The sequence below is a fragment of the Coturnix japonica genome, chromosome 5 (genome assembly GCF_054131305.1).
Source record: "Coturnix japonica strain WE chromosome 5, WE-NBRP24, whole genome shotgun sequence".
Taxonomy (NCBI): Eukaryota; Metazoa; Chordata; class Aves; order Galliformes; family Phasianidae; genus Coturnix; species Coturnix japonica.
Window position 1 is genome coordinate 11,121,765 of NC_140667.1, and position 20,638 is coordinate 11,142,402.

At 40.7% G+C, this 20,638-nt stretch overlaps 1 protein-coding gene across 2 annotated transcripts in view; it reads left to right on the top strand.

The window, feature by feature from the left end:
• LRP5 (LDL receptor related protein 5) overlaps positions 1-20,638 on the top strand; it is a 118,939-nt gene that overhangs the window by 62,302 nt on the left and 35,999 nt on the right. The window lies entirely within an intron of this gene.

The window sequence follows — 20,638 nt, forward strand, 5'->3', positions numbered from 1 at the left end:
CCTTGTCTGTGGTGCTTGGAACTAGCATCTGAAATTGCTGCATGTAAAGACTTAATGCAAGATTTGTACAGGAGAAGGTGGATGTGGAGGCCCTAGAGAGCTATACCAGGACCTTGATGACTATGTGTTGTCCAGAGATACGTGGAAGAAAAGTTGTTTTTGCACTTGGGAAACCTGAGATGTTCTAAGATGTTCTTCTAAGGAGATGCCTTTATTTCTCATTGTTTTTGTTTTAGTATCCCATGATTAAATCTTAATCTGAAACAGCAGTTGTGAAGTATGCTGCCACAGATATTAGACTACAGGGAACTGAGTCTTAAGTTTCACTGAGAACAGAAGGTGACAAGTTAAATAACTATAAAATGTGGAATCTAGTTTTGGGGCAAGGCAATTTGGACTTCTTAATGTCCGTGAGATTCTGGTGTTTCACTGCATTAAGTTTTTTGTCTGGAAGGTGATCCAGCAAATTTGTAGAGCTTGTTAATATTGTGGTGCAGAAGGGGATGGGTCTGTTTTGTTGTCAAGGAATATTGATCTGCAGCCTCTTTGTAAATGCCATGTGGATGCATTCATAAAATTGCTGAAGGCAATTATTAGGAGCAAGCTTACTTACGTGAGTTGGTCTGTTTAGTTTGAGGCAGCTGAGAAGAATAAAGGTGAGGTGTGAGAAAAAGAGAAGAAGGCATCTCAGGAGCTGCTACACTGACCTTAGTGGGTACGTGCTCAGATAGCTCACAAAGTGGTTGTCAGCTTTCCACTACTTTTCTATGGCCAGCAGAATGGTCATGATGTTAGCTGGGAAATAAGGATGCTGGAGAGACTGTTGGAAAGAGAGGAGGTTTTTTCCAAGAGAAAATAAAAGAGTGTGGATACAGCTGGATGTTGTGAGAAGGCCTGATCAGTTGTGAACAGTTACTTAAGATGCCGGAGTGTTCACCTGGTTACTCGTCTCTTTTGCTCCAATTTCTGAGAAAGAAGGAGAAATTGGATTTTGAACCTCAATTTAAATTAGCTCTGTAGTAGCTCGTGATTAATCTGAGGGTTTGGATGGCAGCATGAGATATGACCTGAGGTCAGGCAAATTCAAGAATTCGTACTCTGTTATTAGAGCTGTCATACTGACAAATGTTCCTTCTTAATATGTTGTTTTAGTGCTCTGGGCATCCGGTAGCAATAGGTTCCTTGAGCTATCTGTGGTGTGTTGTTGTTTATCTTTCACAAAGATGCTGGAAAAACAGTTGGAATGTTAAAGGTGCTAAATAATTAGCTCCGAGTATTTTAATTTCAAAAGGGAATTCTCCAGGGAATTTGAAATGGCTTCAAAGTAAATTAAGGGGAATAACCCAGCTAATTGAAATAAATTCATAAATAGAATTGCCAAACCAAAATGTGAGAAAGAAAGAGAGCTTTTTTCACCTCCCCCCCTTCTTTCTAAAATAATAATGAAGTTTTCTTCCTATGGCATGAGCTAGTTTGTTGAGATTGTGTTCTGACTATGCTGTTAAAAGTCTCTTTCTGTAGAGATACTGAAGAAAAGCAAGGTAGAAATTCATCCTACTCCTGTGAAATCAGTTGAGTTTTTACCTTATTTGGGGTAATAGCATGTACAGAATAAATAAATGTTGAGGCCATTGGTAATGGCTGTGCTCTCTGAAGTTTTTGCCATCTGGAAGAAGGGAATTAGGACTGTCTGCTAGCTTCAGACATGGAACTTGAATGTTTGGCAGTGACTTGGTGTGCTGGGCTTGATGACTTGTGGAGCAGTCCTCTCCCTCCTTACCTTTCAGACTGTAGGAAAGAGAACATTCCAGATTCCACCTTTTGTAGCTGGAACTGAAATTGTGCAATTCATTTCACTGGTTTAAGCTGTCTGTTCGGTCTGTCTTACTTCATTGTAAGACAGTGAAGCCAATGGTACTGTTTGGTTTGGCATCAAAGTTTAGGAAAATCAGAGAAGCCAAAGTAAGGGCTTTTTATTCCCTCCGTTTTTCTTGTGCTTATTATACTTTTTGTGGTTCTCTGCAGCTTGCAAAAATAGAGAGGAGGGTAGTTCACTTGGTCTTAGGAACAGAATATTGTGACATCTCTAGGTTTTGTTTTGTATATTGTGCAACCCAGTTTTAATTGTTAGCACAAAGGTTTAAATATTTAAATCTCCGTGTTTCTAGCAATGAGTTCACGTGTTCTTAGATTAAAACAGGTGTAAATATTCTCATTTAAAATCACTGTTCTCTCTCGCTGGATTGTTCTTTCCTACACTTTTTGTTTTCATGTTAAGAAATTACTTTTGCTTGTTAGCCAGGTTCCTTCAGACATTTACAAATACATGAATAGGACCCTTTAGGACATAATGGTAAAAATATCATGGATGCTTGCCTGGGGCTCTGACTGGTGCTGGGAAGGGGCATGTTGTGGTCTGTTCTGGACTGGTACTGTGCAGCTGTGTGAGTTAAAATGGCACTGGCATGCTATCAGGAGAAATGGTAAATGTCTAAAGCAGAACTTCCATTAGAAAATAAATTTCCAGTTTCCCTTCTGGAATATGTGCCAGGCATTTATATTCTGCTCACTTGGGAAAGAGCTGCATGACTTAAGTGGCTATTGACACAGCTCAGGTATTGGCTGTCTCCACGTTGGTCTCCAATAAGGCTTATTTTTATTAATCCTCCTTAAAAGATCAAAAAATCACGCTGGTGAAATATTTCAGAATATCTGTGGTTTATCTAACGGATTTTATTTCACATTTCTTGTTTATCTTGACATATTTGCAACCCTAGTTTTTTCCTGAAGCACTTTGATGCTTGAGAGCTTCCTTCAGTACCATAGGTTTTCCCAGTAAGCCATACTTAGCACTACCCTGCTAGCCAAAGTACATGTCAAGTCTTGCTGTATGGTATATGAGGTGGGACATTCCCATCTGTACTTTCTATTGAAGCTTTTCTTCAGTTCAACACAAACTCATTCTTCTCATGTGTGTGTTCCTTGCCAAGAGCATTTAAATGGCACGCCAGCACAGCTAGTGTGTCTTGGTGGGTTGTTCTGTCTGTGTGAGTATATTGTCTACTGTTTGTCAAAACCAAAAACTAGCTAACTGGATATCTGGAGGCCAGAGATTAACAGGAGAGATGCATGAGGTAAAGGAGAATTTCTCATCTCCTCTATTGTCCTCTATCCAGCCAGTTTCACCAGTCTCGAAGTGTCCCAGTTTACACTGTACAACTTGCAAAGCTGAATGAAAGCTTTATCTCTGCTGCTTTGCAGAATGTAATTGTGCTTAGTCTGTCCATGGGAAAAGTAGTTAAGCCTGATGCCTGTAAGTGTAAAAAATGCCCTGTATAAGCATGTAGAGTTTTCTCTAGTTATCTCAGAAACTACTTGTAGATCAGAATTGCTTTCATTGTGTGCTGTCTATCCAACTGTCTTACGTTTAGGTAAAATGCATGTGTGTGCTTGTGCATTTCTCTGCTCAATGTTCTGCTTTTTCTGGTGTTTTAGATCTGCAGGAAGGCCTCTTTGTGTCCCAGGTTCTTAAAGAAGTGACTCAACTTCATACAGCTTGGAAAACTGATAAGCCTGGGGCATCGGTGCTGTTTTTGCTAGACCTTGGGTTTGAAATGAACGTCTGGTTATTCCTTTGTTTTGTTGTTGTTGTTTTTTTAAACACTTTTTCTTTGTTAACAAGTTGTGACATTGCTTCTGCGTGCACTCTTCAGCAAATAGAAAAGAAACGCTGCAGAGCTGTTCAGGGTGCCGAGCAGTGTTCTGTACCAGGAGAGTATGTTCTTATTTGTGTGTCTAAAACTTCATGCCGTGAAAACAGCAGTTACTCTTTCCTGACAGAGACCTTCCCATCTGCAGCATTCAGCTGCAATACAAAGGGCCCAGTCACTCCACAAGCAGTTTGTATCCTGAAGAAACCATTTGGCAAGGCTCGTCAGACTTTGCGTGACAGCAGCCTATGGGGCTTTCACTGCAAATTTGGCACCCCGTGGTAACATTGTTCCCAGCTTTTTAAATTTGTGCTTGGTTTGGCAGAGTCCGAGGCAAGGAAAAATATATACTGAGTTTTGAGTCATGTCTGTTGAAATCATGTGTTTGTCCACACAGCTTGGGCTGTGAGTAAGGGGTGCACGGAGTAATCCAACAGAAATGTGGATTTTACTGACCGGGAAAAGGTACTTTCCAGGAATGAGCAGTAGATTAATAAGGATTACAGGGTTCCAGCAGAGAGAGAAGCAAAGGCCCAATGGCATCCACGTGTAGAATTTCCTAATTCTCCTTAAAAAACAATTTTGTGGTTAGCCGTGTTTCCCGTGTGTTATTCCTTCAGTATTTGCTTAAAGCGCCCCAGGTGTAATTGCATAATGAGCAATTACAGAATTCTCAGGTGCCGCTTATTAGGTATGCGTTTTACTTCAGTTTGTGCAATATTCCTGGAATAAACGTTGTGCAGACTTCTGGCAACTTCCTTAGTCCTACTCACCTCCCCACCCCCCAGCTGCTATCCTTCATTTATCTTTGCAGAAGACTTATAATTAAGTGCAGTAGTTCTTTACAATAGGATGTTCACGTCCGAAGTGTAAGTCGGCACCAGCTGTCAGTCCTGGAACTCCATGAAACATTTTCCAAGATGTAGATATGTGAGCCGTCCTTGAAATTTAAAGAAACCAGCTTTATAATTTCTTTGTTGTTAGCAGTATGCTGCTTAAACACCATAAGATGCCATTTGGAACAAGGCGCTGCTTACACCAGAGTAGTCTGTGCAGAAGTGGATCATACAGAAAAGTTAGCAATCCAGTTTATAGCTGTGCTTTCTATTCAAGTCTGAGTATACTTCACACATTACACTTTGTTTTTCAGCCATTTTATACACACACACAAAAGCGCAATATTTATAGATTAGAAGTTCTAACTGATACATTAGAGTATAAATCTTTGCTTTGGCATTTCCTGCTCAGGGATCGAAAAGGTAGTGCACTGTAGTAAACTCTATGGGAAATATTCTGTATTCTGTTTTTGCATGGGCACCAGGTATGCAGCAGTGTCCAAAGAACCATGTGTATAACTATCTTCCAGGGTTCTAAATGGGGAATAATCTATATTAGTGAGTGTGGGACCAAACTTTTGCCAGCAGCCACAGTGGTCACTGTGGAGTGGATAGGAGGAGTCATTTGAGGAAAGGGCTGTCTTGAAATACTGTCATAATTTTATGGCAGTTATTGGACTTTATGCCTGATGACAAATTGGTTGTGACTGCTCTTCCCAGTGGGACATTGCTGGAATGAAACAAGCTTTCTGGGAGGGAAGAAAGCTGCAATTTTTACTTCAGTGCTTTAACAATACTAATTCTACAAAATGATACCAAGCCTAGAAGAACTTCAGTGAAAAGAGGGTCTGCATCTTTAGGAAGAAGAAAGAAGGGGACGAGTGTCTTCTATTTGTTCATCTTCAGGATCCCTCAGTCTTTCTTCTGCCTATTTGCAGCGCTTCATTTGCACCACCAGCCTCATCACTAGGTTTGCAGTCAAGATAAACCTCCCTGACCTCAAACTTCACCTCATTTGAGTCTGGCCAGGATGTTGTTGGAGTCTCAGCTTTGTCTGCTGAAAAATTTTCAGATTTCTGCATTAATATTTTTGGAACTATCCTTAACTGGCTTTTTACCCAAAAAGTGATGTTATAGTTGATTGAACCCTGTGCACACCAGTCTCTAGTTTGGAGCAGAGACTGCTAAGTACACTGTAATTTTCTGAAGGTCAGACTGCTGAACAGTTTCAGATCCTAAAACTTTCTAATGAATTTAAACTCTCTGTCTGTGTTAGATATTTCTGAGATGGACTCTGGTTTAGGATTTCCTGGTGTGAGACTGCCTCTTTCTGGTATGCAGAAATATAGTCAGCCTCTACCTGCTAACAGATACATCCTACTAAAAGAGCATAGAGCCTTCTAGCTCCATGCTTCAAAATGCAGGGCCAAGTTGTCTATAAATTGCCTACTGCTTAATTAGGAATCTCCATGTATTATTTTATACTATGCACCACATGGGATTTGTTTGCTTTCAAGAGGACTCTTACCAAGTGTGGTAGCAGCTGAAGAAAGTGAAATCTCAGCAGCCTGTGGTGCCGTGAGTGTGTTCTTAGTTCTTTAAGCTAGATTTCCCATTCAACTTAAAATCAAATTCAAGACCCTAGTTCTTTTATCTGTGTTCTAGACCCAATGCACTGAAATGACAGCTTACACATCAGGGGTGAAGTCTGCTGTTTGGTGTCCCTTACAACATAAATGGGTTTTTCCACAGTAAAGGCAAACCTGTTTTGTAGTCAGGAAACTTTTTTTCTTAAGGATTGTGCTGAGCTACTGAATTAACCTTCCCTCTTCCTTCCTTTTCCCAGTTTCCAGAAACTGAAAAGAAAAACCACCAAAGAGTTCAGTACTGTCTGCTCCAAGTGCAAAGTTCATACTAGTTGACCTCGCTTTCACCTTTGTAAATAACCAGAAATGTTAGTCTGTGAAGAAGTGAAGCAAAACCAGCCTTGCAGCATAGCTCCATTCTGCAGAAGCTTGGGCTTCATTTCGCAAGTAGAGAGTACGTGAGAAGATGTGGGCTGTGTTAGTTGTACCCCATAATGCACTAGGAGAGGATTCTCAAATAGTTATTTGATTGAAAGAGGACCCTCCATAGAATGTTTCTGATCAGGGATTCTAAGCTTGATGTTTCATCCAGCATCCTCAAAGTTGAAAATCCACAAATACTTGTAAATGCCATTTAAATACTCCTCAGTCTTTCTACAGTGGAATCTGTACTAGTATTATTTTCTTCTACAACTGTTTGATCTATTAGGATTGCTGAACAGTCATAAAAACCTCTAAATCTTGTCTGTTTTCCAGGGGTTGTATTGTTTTGTACTACTTCTGTAATGGGACAGGCAGCATCTAAATTCGGTCTTTGCAGAATGCTTAGGAATTACTTCTGTATGTGCAACTTTTTGCTATATTTATCAAGAGGAAATCCTGAGGATGTATTTAACTGTGATGTTGAAGAATTATTTGAGTTTTCCATACTTCAGGCTCTCCTTTCTCATTAAAGAATTATTTTGGGCTATCTACTGTCAAATCACCCTTTACTACTCTGCTAGGGAGAGAATTCTGCTTTGCTGCCCCTGCGGAGATTGCTTTCTGTATTTAAAAGACAGATTTTTGTATTTAGCTGTATCAAGGCTTCTCTACCTACAAGAACGTAATGCATTTTCTAGCATAGAATTACTAGTGTCTCCTGTCTCTCTTTCCCAAGAATAATACAGAGCATTGCCATACAGCTCACCCCTGACCTGGGAGGAAGATAAGGAGCTGCTGCCCAGGAGTTGTGACCCCCACAGATATTGCTTTATTCCAGGGTCAAGAGCCATTTGCTTCTGTCTTAGGGAAAATTGTGTCAGTATGCACAGTGCACCCTACCAGATGATCAGGTTTATTTGTCACTGTGGCTTGGGAACTGACTTTTCCCTGGTGTGAAATCTTTTCCCAACTACTATTTTTCTATTGCTATTATTGAAGGAAAGTACCGAAGATGCTTGACCTTTCAGTGTCTGGAACTCTCTTTTCTATATTTAATCCTTTGAAACCGCTGGGAGGACACCGCACCCTTTCTGCTGTTTATTGATATTAGGTGTGAGCTTTTCAAATGAAGAATGCAGTTTAGTGCCATGGACACAAATTTTAGCATTCTTCTAGTCCAGCTTTAGTGTCACTTAGTCTCTGTTAGACTCTTTTCTGTTCAATGTGATTTTTTCCATAAGTGAAGTTGGCCACTAAAGCTGCTCTTCTTCCATTGCATTACACCAAGGAGCGCACAGTGCAGCTGCTGGATGGCAGAAGTCACCACGTGCCTGCCTCAGGATTCCTGGAGCACTGGGTTGTAAAATGCATGAACCTGGATGCTATTAGGAAAAGGAACCCCGATGCTATGCAGAATAGGGATTTTCACATTTCTAAAGAGTGCATACTAAGAGCAGAAACGTAGAACTTGCTTTTTGTGCCACATCTTATCAAGTAGCGAGGACTGATTTTAGATTTGTATCTTCTGGCCCTGACGAGAGAAATCTGATGTATTCCTGTGATGGCCACGACCAACCTACCCTAGGACTGCCGACGTTGCCTGCAGTGGTGGGAAATTTTTCTTATAAATGTCTGTAGTGTAGATGAAACCAAAGGTTTTTGTGTCTATTTAGCCTTTCTAAAAATTCTTCAGTATACTGATGGGATAGCAGTCACTCAAAGGAAGACTTCCTTTGCTGGCTTGATTGACCGGAGTCATTCTGTGGGAAAGGAAGCTAACTTATTCTAAACTGAAGGTGACCCTTGCCTTTTTGTGAGCAATAAAGACATAATAGAAGCCCAGTTAGGGTTCAGTGGAACCCCCACGGCCATCTGCACACTTCATTGGCAGAAGTGGCTTTCACTTGAACTTGCATTTGACAAGTGTTTTCTGTCTCTTTCTCATTCAGAAGGGTCCTTCAAAGCCAAGTAATTGAAATGCTCTCACCCCTCACTCCTTTTCCTCCTTCCCCCAGACTCGCTTAAATTGCGGGGCGTTGGTATTCCATGTTAATGAGCGAAAAATGCATGCGCTTCCAAAGCTCCTACATTTCTCCTTCCCATAGGGAAGCTTCTGAAAAACTCTTTTCCACATTCTAGCAGCCGCTTCATAAAGGAAAAGTTGAGAAAGTGTTTCTGTTGCCTGTTGCATTGCTGCTGCTCTCCTCCCTCCCCCTCTTTTTTCATAGCGCTGGACTTTTGAAATGAAACACAAATCAGGTCTCTGGAATAAAAGGTTGTGAGTATGCCTTGTGGCATTTGGAATGAGACTATTCACTGCCTGAATGACTATAAATAGAAAGCTAGGAGCTGTGTATTTCTCAGTTCAGGCTCCCTGCAAAGAAGCGCCCTTCCCAGTAAAGGGTGACTTTTGAAAGAAACCTTGTTCCTTGTGCTGAATTGAATTGCTCCAGGAATTCTTCTTCTCGCAGCTCGCATAAAAGGCGTTAATCTCTAATTTATTTCTCCTTTTAAAGGCAGCGTTCTCCGTAATAAATGTATATTCTGAGCCGTGTAGCCAGATATGCCCGTCTTCTCTGTGCAGAGTTTCGTGTAAAATTCCGAATGCAGAGCAAACATTGTTCTCTGCGTTTTTGCTCCTGAAAGCTTTCCTTTGGCTCTGCTCCAGCTGTCGGCTCCTTTTTATCTGGGATTCATTCTTGGGGAAGAAGGCTAAATTAGTGGCACTCAGGTTTTTTAGGGTTTGAGGAACAGAATGGGAATTGTGATTGATTTTTATAATAAAAGATTTGATTCTCCCCGCAGACTTCTGATGTTACCGACATAAGAACCCCAATAGCTTACTGTTGCATTTCTGCAGACAATTTGTTTGGCTGATTTGGCTGTTATAAATGCTCATAAATCTCCCATGTTGTGCACTTATGCAAATTTAGCACAATCATTTTTCTTCTTGTTCCTCTTTTCAGAAGTTCTGTAGCATTAAGAGAAGCAGCAGAGTGGACAGGAGGAAAATGTTTGATGGGTTTGAGTTGGCAGTGTTACATATCCTACCACTCAAACTGTTGGCTTGGCTTCTTTTTTTCTTTTTTTTCCCCCAGTTTTTTCTTCTCCCTTTCCCCCCCCCCCCCCTCTTTCCCCCTTCCTTTCCTAACACAGTGCTGTTTTGTTATTTTGTGTGTTATTTTGAAAGCTGCTTCTAATTTTCTCCTCAGACCTTTTGTTTCACATAGTTTTCTGCCTTCTAAAATCTAGCAAGGGTAGCCTTCTTTGGACTTTTTTTCCTGGTTCTTAAGTTCTTAAAGTCTTAACGATGGCATTCATGTACCCCTTGCATTGCTGGTTCCATGACTACTGGATTTCTTTTTCACTTAACAGGAGTGTTTAAAGATGAATGACGCCCACCTGTGTGACCTGCTGTAGGGAATCTACTTTAGTAGGGGAGTTGGACTCAATGATCACTTGAGGTCCCTTCCAACCCCTGCAATTCTGTAAGTGTGATTTGTAGTGTGAGGTTTTTTTCATTAGTGTAAATATAAAAAATGACCGAAACAATGGATAAACAAGAAGTAGAAGAGGATTGTATATACAGTAATGGCCCTTTCTACTAGAAAGGAAAAGCAAGCAGAAAAAGAAGCATACTCTTCAGTAAGCCTAGGAAAGTCTCCAAGCAGGAGAGAAAACAAGTCATCCATAATATTTAATTTATTTTCTTTCAGTTTACTAAATTATAATTTCCTTAGCCTAAGACCCACAATCAATGTCACTATAATAGGATTTTTTCATATCTGGACGTATTAATAAATGCTGTGGACATATGTATTCAAGTTAGACATTTCCTTCTCTTAATCCTGACTTAGGACATCTTGATTATCCTTGTCATTTTACATTTTGTCTGTGTGTTGGTTTCCTTCTGTGTACCAACTGTTCTCCTTGTCACCTCTTTATTGTGGTGACTTCTTTCATCCAAGATGGGCCCCAGCCACCCTCCTGCGTTTGCAGCTGGTATAGGTATTTCTCTTGCCTCTTCCTTTCCTCCCAGAAGCCTGTTGTGAGCCAGGGTTGTTGTGGGTTCTTTCTGTCACATTCCATGTAGCCTCATCTCTGGTGACTTTTGTCCAGTGTTTAAGGGCACGTTGTAGATGTCCCTACTGTCCATTCATACTTGTAAAATTTTCCTGCTACTATTCTAATCTTAGCTCCTCATATAATGTACTTTTACTGCAATTTTTATCTGCCTCTTTGAAGCGACTTTGATTCATGGAGTGTTCGACATTTATAATATCCTTGAGCAGAGATCTTGGTTTGGAAAGACAAGCGGTTGCTTAGTTATATTTTGCCAGTTATTCATTTGAGTTGCCTTTGAGTTCCTTCCTTGCTTGACCTATGGTTACCTTCCAGCTAAAACACACACGCACAGCCTTATTTTTAACTATGTTGCCCACTAGTTTGATTATTTGGAATATTGGATCATCCACTTTAAAAAAAAAAAACAAAACTTTGAGCATATATATTTATTTGCTATTATGAATGTATGTTATCTTGGAAAGCAAAACATTATGGTTTGTTAAATGGTTGGCAAGCACAGAGTGCCCCTTTCTTCTAGCTCTAAATCTGATTGTATTCCTTGTTAAAATATGAAGTGTATTTTCCAAACTGATGTGAAGAGCAAAGTTGCTGAAAAGGGCATAATCAGAACCTTGGTAGTCATGTGTAACATAAAGTACCTTCTTTGTGTCATATAGATTATTAAGAGTTATTTAGAATGTCTGAAAACCCCATTGCTCTCACCTAGAAGGCAAAGCGTGGGAGAGATTTCAGCTTTAGAAAACAGTCATGTTGTTGTTTATAGTCCCAGCTTTTTACTATTAATCTGAATGACTGAATTCATATCAATCATTTAGAATAACTACTCTTTCCAGGCCTGACTTTTGCTGGAGTAAACTGTGTGATTTAACCGCTGTGGGCTTATACCATCTGGTTCTCTCACTGAGACACAAGTGTATGGTTCAATCTGCGTAGCAGAGCTTACATTCCAGTTTTAATGCATCATAAATGTCTACAATGAAAGATCTGTTTTGGTTTGAGGCTTCCCTCCCTGTACTCAGATAGCAACAGTGAAGGTTTTACAAATTGTGCTGTAGGTTTTACAAATAGTACACAGACAGTCTTCTAGTTCACCTCCTCAAGTTCCCTTCTGCTCTTTCCTTGTGAGCTTTTCCTAACCCAAAAGCAGTGCATGTTTGATTCTCATCTGAATTCTTTGCTGCCATGTGCAACCAACAGACTTGCAATTTGAATCTCAACTGTTAGAGGCTTAAAGCGGTATTAACTATAGAACTGTCTTTTCCGGTGATGTGAGATAAATTGAAACGGTGTTTTTGCTTGAATAATATTGTTACCACGTATTTCTGTCTATTTGTTGCTGCTTTTTTTTTGCTTTGCTTTACTTTTCTTTATTCTGACCCCACAAGGTAGTGTGATCAGCTGCACACCTGTAGGTGTCAGGGGATTTCTAACATATAACTGAGAAGATGTGTTCAACTTGGCTGCATCTGGAGTCACAGCACTGAATAAGATCAGTGGTCTGAGTTGATGCAGAAAATCCTTTTTTAATTTGTACTTGGTCTGCATTACTTGTTTGTGCGGAGTCATAAGGTTAACTCGATCTGGGGCTAGAAGGGAATATTCTCTAGGTGGTTGATATTTTGCTGTCCAGTCTCTCGTATGAATCTCATACTCTTACTTAGGATAGCAGTGGGAGCCATCAGTCTTTGTGGCAGTATTAGGTTCATCCACTTTGCTCGTCACGTGCTGATTAGTCATCTTCAGTGCAGCCAGAAAGGAGCACAGTGTGGAGGAATGTGTATGAACTTAAAAAAATCCATGTTTTCATTTCTGGTTGTGATACTGAAGGCTGTGAAATGTTTAATGAGCTGGTGGTTTAATGGTTGTTGGCTTTGGGTGTTTTGTTTTCTTCTCCCTGCCTTGAGAGACAAAGTATTTATGCTACTTTTTCACAGAGTTCTCTGCTTTCCCTGATTGTGTCATCTCTATCCAGGTCTGTTGTCAGAGAAGTTTTCTTCCAGAATATTTACAGATTGTGCATGTTTAAATTATTTCAGACTTCTTGAAAGAGAAACTACAGCCTGTTTGAATATAGAGCTGCCTACTACCTGTATGATGCAGTGAGAAGCAGGACCGGGGCTGAAAGCACAGAAATGCACGTCTCTATTAAAGTGGGAATTAAATATTTGTCATGAGCATTAGAAAGAGAAAATTTTGGGTTTTGTCTGCACAAAAATACCAACTAAAGCAAGGTTCTTGCTAGTGCTAAACCAGTATAAGGAACCAGTACAGCAGGAGCCAGGATCATCTGAAGTTCTTTCCAGAGTAGTAATTATGGAACTTGATAGCCTTTTCTGTTGAAGCCTAGTGGTGTTCTGATGGCCCAGAAGACATTTAAGAGAGTCCAGTCTTAAGATTTGACTATTACTTCCTAGGCAGGTGCTGCATTTTGCGTTGACTTGTTAAGAGCATCCTGAGAGGCGGTGATACACAAGTATTTTCCTTCTAGAGAAAGGCAAATCCTCCTTGCTCCCTGCCTCTACAAAGGTGGAGAGCTTTGAAGGTAGGGAACATCATTACTTTATCCCTACAATTGTGTTAAATCAGTGCTAGCTGCTACTTAGCAGCTGTAATAACTGAGTAAAATTTGCATTACTTTGTCATCATTATCCATTTCCTAGGTTTCAAATCTGAACCTCCAGTTTTAATAAGGTCCCTGATAGCACAGAATAGCTTTGTGGATTCAAAGTTAAAGTTTTTTTGCTTGTGATTCTCCCAACTTGCTTTGATCTTTTGGAAGAAATTAGAAACACTTAGCAAATGATTCTCAAAAGAAGATTGCCAATGAGGATTGGAAGGGGAAAAAGATGGGCTGAGATCAGAGGTAAATTTTGCTAGAGACTGACATAAACCATTTGGTTTTGGAGTGACAGACTAAGTTCTTAAATATGTCAAAACTTTCCAGTCTCTGAAGTGGGATGGGTTAAGATGATTTTTCCACAAATCAAGCTGCAGTGGAGGTTGTTGTGAAAGTCCCATGTTTTTCATTTCCACCATACTATGGCAAAAGTTTGCAGGGAAGGTGTAACTGGAATGAACTGGTTTTTGCACATTCGTGTATGTAGATGTATGTACAGTATTAAGGTTTGACACATTTATGTTAGCAGGTTAGGCACAAGTTATCAATGTTATCTAGTAACAGTGATAACTTTGATTCTGATAACTTGTGAGTCTGGAACTTGAAACAACTACTTCACTGATGAATCAGCTTGAGAACCACTGTAGTCTTCAGTCTCAGTGTCTGAAAGTGCATGGTCTTGAGCTTGTCCATTACAGACCCCAGCAAAGAGAGAAGTGAAATTGATTTTGGTAAACTCTCAGATTTCTGCTGCTTAGGAGATGTGAATGTTAGACAAGTCAAAGGCGTGCTGCTTCTCAGCTTCTCCCCCTTGTGTCTTTCCAGATAAAGGGGTGAAAGTTGTCACCCCAGGTTTATGCGTGTATTTTTTCTCTGTATAGCAGTTGCTTCCCACAGTGCCTTAGATAACCAAGGGAGTGGGCAGTGCCAGCTGTTCACAGCCAAGGGGTGGATACGAGTCTCTCTCATGGGTATACAGTGGGAGCTCATGGTGGCATTAAGATACAGGCAGCGGAATGTCATGGGAAGTCTCCTATTTCTGATCAAATCGGCTTCAACTTACTTTCTGAGAGTAACTTCCTTTTGGTATCTGACAGTAGTTTGAGAGCAGTGGTTGTTTAACAGCTGCACAGTCCAGGCGGTTCCAACATTTTTGAAATATCTTTCATGTGGAAGCAACCATTTCTCTCTTTTTTTTTTTTTTTTAACAGTAATTGGCCTTGGGTGCAGTGAACAGATTCACTGCAGGCAGTGTTTGAGTAAATGATTCTATTTGATTTTTTTTTCGACTCACAATCAGAATAAAACTGACAAATATAAACAGCGTAACCCAGATCAGAAAACAGCCTTATCCCTAACACAAACAAACATTCCCCCTACCTAGAGAAATCCCGCAGATGATAAACCATCAAGTCCAGCTACGCTCCCAAATTTAAACAGGAAACCAATATTTTTGTAGTCACAGTGGCTGCCTCCTTCCATGTCCTCAGGCTCAGAAAATGTGTACGTTTCCAGTACACACAGGGAACCATTGTTAGAAATGCTGTTCTTTCATGTCGACTCAGTAACTTAGAGAAGAAAATCAATTACTTTGGTCTGTTATTCTGTTTAGGGTACTCTCTCTACTTTTCAGCCTTGTTTAGTAAAAACAGGGGTGAGATTTTAGGATTTTCTATCCTGTGTTGAGGATCTGGAGCTTACTGTGCCTCACAGACCAATTGTGGAGGTATCCAACATCAAACAGTGCCAGAGTGAGACTGCCCCTTAGTTAGGAGGCAATGAAGATGATATTATTTAGCCCAGCAGCAGGATTTAATCAGATGGCATCTGTGTTCCCTGAATAAAGAAGAGTTTTACAGTGTCTGAAGAGTGCTTATAATATCTTACCCCTGCTGGGTCAGAGAAAAACTCCAATCTTCTCATACTCATACATGAACAGTGCAGTTGTGGCAGACAGTAGCATCCGCGTTCTCCAGGTATTAACTGCATGCCCTCTATGGCTGTGGTGAGACTTCAGAAGGTGCTGAGAGATGTTGAACAGTAGAAGGTCCTTTCTTACCAGATCGGGAGTGCTGTAACAAGATAGCTCTCGTTCCCTTCCCCTGCACTTTCACCCAGCTATTTTCTTCCCACCAGCATACTGTAATTGTAGTAAATAACCAAATTGGTCAACGCAGAACGGAATAAATATGAAGGGAGACAAGGATGTAGGCTAAGCAGAACTTTTGTTCTTCGTGGAAGCTCTCCAGAGCTTCCTTTTCAGTACCCTGAAGAGCCCATGAAGTGCTCTAAAAAGTTGTTCTCATAGTGCAAGGGGTCAGATACTGTAATTTTTAAGGATCCTCATGATAAAAGTGTTTAAACGAGGCTAACAGGAATTCATGAAACTAAGATGATAAAGGCTGCTGCAGCATTCTCAGAAGGACCACTGGGAGATGAAACTCAATTTGGTTAGGCAGATTTACTTTGTGGGCTTTCATACATTTAAGAATCTGGTATTTGGGCTTTGATTGACATGGAAGTGAGCTGCTCTGGAAATGTCATTTGACTTATTTTATTTTTTTAAAGAGCCATCTCCACCTTGGAGAGATTAGCAATGAGCTTTCATTCTCTTGTTTGGTGTGGGTGAGTTGAGTTCTTGATGCTGATGTAAATGCCTGCTATCAAGAGTGTAATAATCTGTAAGAGGACTTTCAGCTTCTAAAGGGAGAAAAAGGTAGTGTAGCTTGTGGGCTTAAAGTTTGTCTCTACTTGGCACTGGTGCACAAAGCTCTGCGGCACTTGGAAGCTGGAGGAGTGACAGAGAGCTAAATATTACTTGTATTTGCCTGCGAGGAGGTGGTGGAGTCACCACCCCAGGCGGTGTTCAGGAAGCATTTAAATGTTGTACTGAGGGATGCAGTTTAAAGGGAAATATTGGTGAAAAGTGGATGGTTGGACTGGGTGATTTTGGAGGTCCTTTCCAACCTTGGTGATTCTGTGATTTCTTTTAAAAACATCTTCAGCCAAATCTCCCCCTCAGCTTTGTTCTTTGTGTCCTGGCTGCTAGGGATGTGAAAACTATGGATTCTTATTTCTGGTGCTTCCTGTGCTTTTTTCTTCCTTTTTTTTCCCCCTCCAGAATGTGTGTTAGCATTGTCAGTGTGGAGGCAGCAGGGCATCCTGCAGCTTTGCTGGCTGCATCAGCACTTTGTCTGACCTACTGCAGTGTGTGGTAGATTCCTGACTCAGTTTCCCTGCTTGCAGGACAGATAACTGATAGCTTTTTGTACAGAGCGCTTGAATCTGTGGCTGGAAAGAGCTGTGAAAGAGTCTGAACACTGTAGCTGGAGTGGAAAATTGACCTCTAGATGTATTCCCCCTCCTAAGTATACACTGTGTTTGTTTGATAGTGGAAATGTAATCCTTTGGGAATCACGAGTTCCTATAACAGCTCTGATATATAAATACAAACGCTCCTCATTACAAACAACTTCAAAGCAATCACAATATGGATTAAAATACACAGCCCCCATCCTCCGTACTTAAATGCAGCAATGTGAAGTTCAAATGAAGCCATTAGCAGTATCTCCAAATATTTGGCAAAAGCAACCACGCTTGTGTAGCTACAGGCAATGAAAGTCCCTACAACGAAAAGGGAGGGACGGGGGGGAGTAGCCTGCATTGATCTAATTAGTCAGTGAGGCACAAAGTATGTAAAATCTCATTATATATCTCCGGGAAAATTTGGCTTGAGAAGTAAAGAATATGTAACTGATTTGTCTATGGGTGGGTTTTTCATGTCTTTGAATTTTCCAACAGGAAACTGGATTTCTGAAAACATATTAAAAACACACAGACATACGCACACGTATGTATGTGTATATCAGTGTTTAAGCACATATGTGTCACCAGGCCCTGAAACTCTTACTCAGCCTTTACTCAAGGCAGGCTTTCATCAGAAAGTTCCTGGCAGGGACAAAGTTAAGATTATTTTTTTGCTTCCTAATGAAGTCTGAATCTTGCTAATGCCAGTCACAGCCTGAAAACACAGTGTGTGGCTGTTCCAGCATTTCTAAACCCAGACGATGGGTTTGTCCCATTGCCCCAGGCGGTACAGCTCATGCATGAAACAGCTCTTCTGCCTAAAGAAGATTTACCTAAAAAAAAATAGGGACTTAAATTGACTTTTTTATAACTTGCCTTTTGCCCTTTTCTTTTAAGCCTTTCAGGGATTCATGTTACATTTTTAAAATTTCTCTGAAACCAAGAATACTTGAAACATTTACATTAGAATTTAAGCCAAGATTCCCACCCAATCAGTTTGTCTCGAGAGCTGAAGACTGAAGTCCAATGCCAAATAGAAGTTACAGTCCCCCCCCTGCCCCATGAAAAAAAAATCCCAATAAGAAATAAAACCAACAAGCAGCCACCCACCAAGTCCTAAAGCTAAACAGCCAAAACAAAAGGGGAGAGGGAGGGGAAAGAGGCGCTGAAATGAAGAGACTCGCTCAGTCTTGCAGGAAGCCAGGTTACAAATAGAGAAAGAAAAGGAACAACTCTTCCCAGCCAAGCATTTTGAAGAAGGGATGGGATTTGGAGGAAGTGCTGAGTGTTACCAGTGCAGGTGCAATTAGTGATTTAGTTCTTGTTTAGAGGGTTCTTTAATAAATATTTAATATTGGCTATGTTCCAACCAATCTGTTTTGCTCTTTCCCCTTTTGTGTTTTCTTCTACACTGACAAGATCATTTGTTTAATCCTTTTCTTGAAGAAGTTGCTCCTATTCTTTAAACTGGATGTTAAAATCTGATTTGACGTAGACATCTTATCCTTTCTCAAAACAAAGCGGGAGTCATTCTTGTTCCTTGCTTGCTCTCTCCTCTTTCCAGTGCATCTCTTAAATATTGAGAATTCAGATTTATTTTACATGCTTCCCCACCTGTCTTCCATTTCTACCTACCCTACCTCAACAAACAGATGTCATTCTGGCACTTGCATACCAGCAGATCAGAAGCTCTTTGATGGGTGAGGACCAAGGTGTGAAGCTGTCCCCAGTCACTGCTTAGCAGGCAGGTACAGTGACGATCATTTCTGTAACCTGTTAAAAGGTCTGAGGGGATATTAGTGGTCTGCAGCCATATATGCAGACATCCCATGAAGCACAGGTGGGAGTTATGTGTTTAAAATAAATTTCCTACCAATTTATGGAAGAACTTGAAGAATTATGTTATCAACCCCTTGTCCCAGCTGTGTGAAACCTATATTCTTGCCTACTGAATGCTCAAGCCTCTGTCTTGAGGGAACAAGAGCCTTTCAACATTACAGAATGAGTACACCCTCTGCTTTATATTGATGTTTATCCTTATGAGTCAGAGATGGCATCTTCTGAAAGGCAGGTCCACTAGGTCTGCTGCTCTCCGAACCAGACAGCAGCTGCCTAGCGTAAGGCAGCCTGTCTCTGTGCCTTCATCTCTGCCACAGACAGACTGCTAAGTTTATTGCTGTTAGACGTCTTTGAATCTGACACGCTAGTTTTGCTTTGCTTCTCTCCCTTGAAATCTGCTGTAACACAACACGTTCTCTGTCCAGCTCTTCCTTTTACTCTGGTCGAGGTGGTGATGTGGATCCTGCTCACATGGGAAGTGACCTGGTGATGATAAAAATGATCTTGTGGCTCTCAGAAGCTAAAGTGAGTAAAGTCTGAAGTCAGATCCTATAGCTCTGACTGGGCACTGCTTGCTGAGCTGGCAGAAAAAAACCCCAACAACCAACCAAGCCACAAGAAGCAGGTGCCTGTTGTCTCCACTTGAAGGTGAATCCAGCTAGGTCCCATCTTGAGCTCTTCCTGAGCCCTGTGTTATGCCTATGCCTGTCTACAGATTGTTTTATGTGACGTGAGGTGAGCTTGTTTCGAAGGCACACGCTGCAGAAATAATCCAAGTATGGCTCACACACACACATACGTGTGACTAATTATTCTTAGTTTCTGAATGCACGAGTCAGCTTCCTCATTCCAAGGCTTGGATGAGTTGAATATCACAGTGGAAGTTTCTTATGCTATTGTATCAGTCTGTGTGAGAGTACAAGTCTGTTAGGTGGTCTTTGGCCTACAGTTCTCAATTTAAATGTACTTGCTGGGAGGCTATAAGGTATGATGACTGTATGCTTTTGTAAGAAGGAAATCTGATATAGATGTGTATCACTTGGAGCACACATCACAGGTTAATTACTGACACTTGCGTTCTTCTATAAACGGTGCTAAGTAGAACTATATTAAGATGCAAGTAGCCGTAGGCTTTTTCTTGCAAGAGACAATGCCTTAAAAATTGTATTTTAGCCTTCCCTAGAGTATTTTACAAAGGAATTGTTCACGGTTACTGGTGAAATGGTATATTGAAATGAAACCCTTTCAGATAGTTATAAATGCAAAAGAAACACACCCGAGGATCTAATGTTTTAAAGGCCAGAATGAGGCCAGTCTTATCCCTGAAAATCTTGTATCCTTTTTTTCTGTGCCTTGTGTACAGCAAGCTTAAAGCTAAAAGTGCTGTGTGAGGTATTAGCTCAAAAGTATAGCTGGATCTAATGCAGGAATGCCAAGCCCTTTTTGGAACAGAGATAGAATGCCTCACAAGTGTTGGGGCCCTGAACATTGAGCCAAAGTTTAAATCTAACTATAGAAAAGAAGTTGAATATTTGTGTCCGTGAAAACTGAAACCAGGTCTTCTTGCAGGCTTACAAACTTGGTGGAGATTATACTGAAAAAAAGCATTGTCAATTACTGAGTTTGCTAAATGAGCGATTGTTACCATGTGGGGTTGGCAGAGATCTCTAGTAAAGCAGGGGCTCCACAGCCCATTAATGTACTTCAGCTGGCATTGGGAGTCTTCCACCTAAAGCCCTATGGGAGGTAAGTTTCCTGCGAGGTGGAACTGGGCCAACATTCTCTGTAGCTGGACTTGACCCTTGAGTGAGATGCTGGAGGGAATGATTTATACACATGGAGTATGAATGCAGCACAGTGTCTCATTCTCAATAGCTGATGTGCTTTTCAAGCAGACTTCTTAAATGAAAATGCAGAAGGTAGCTGAAATAGACTGTCTAGCCTTGTTTTGAGCTGCTTTCAGTGTTTTAAAGTTGGCTAAAGGGAAGAGTAGAATATTAGTTGTGTGATGTTGAGAAAGAATACGTCTTGGCTAAACAGGCAGAGTAAAGAGTTTGGATGTCCCCACAGTACCTACTGAGACACAACCTTTTTTTTTCCTCTATGATACCAGTCTATCAAGAAATGGTGGTTCATTTCATCACAATGGCAAAATTACGTTTAGTTCACAGTATCTTTGGTATGAGGTGTCTTGGTAATCTAGCATATGGCATGCAGATTTTCCCACTACAGCTA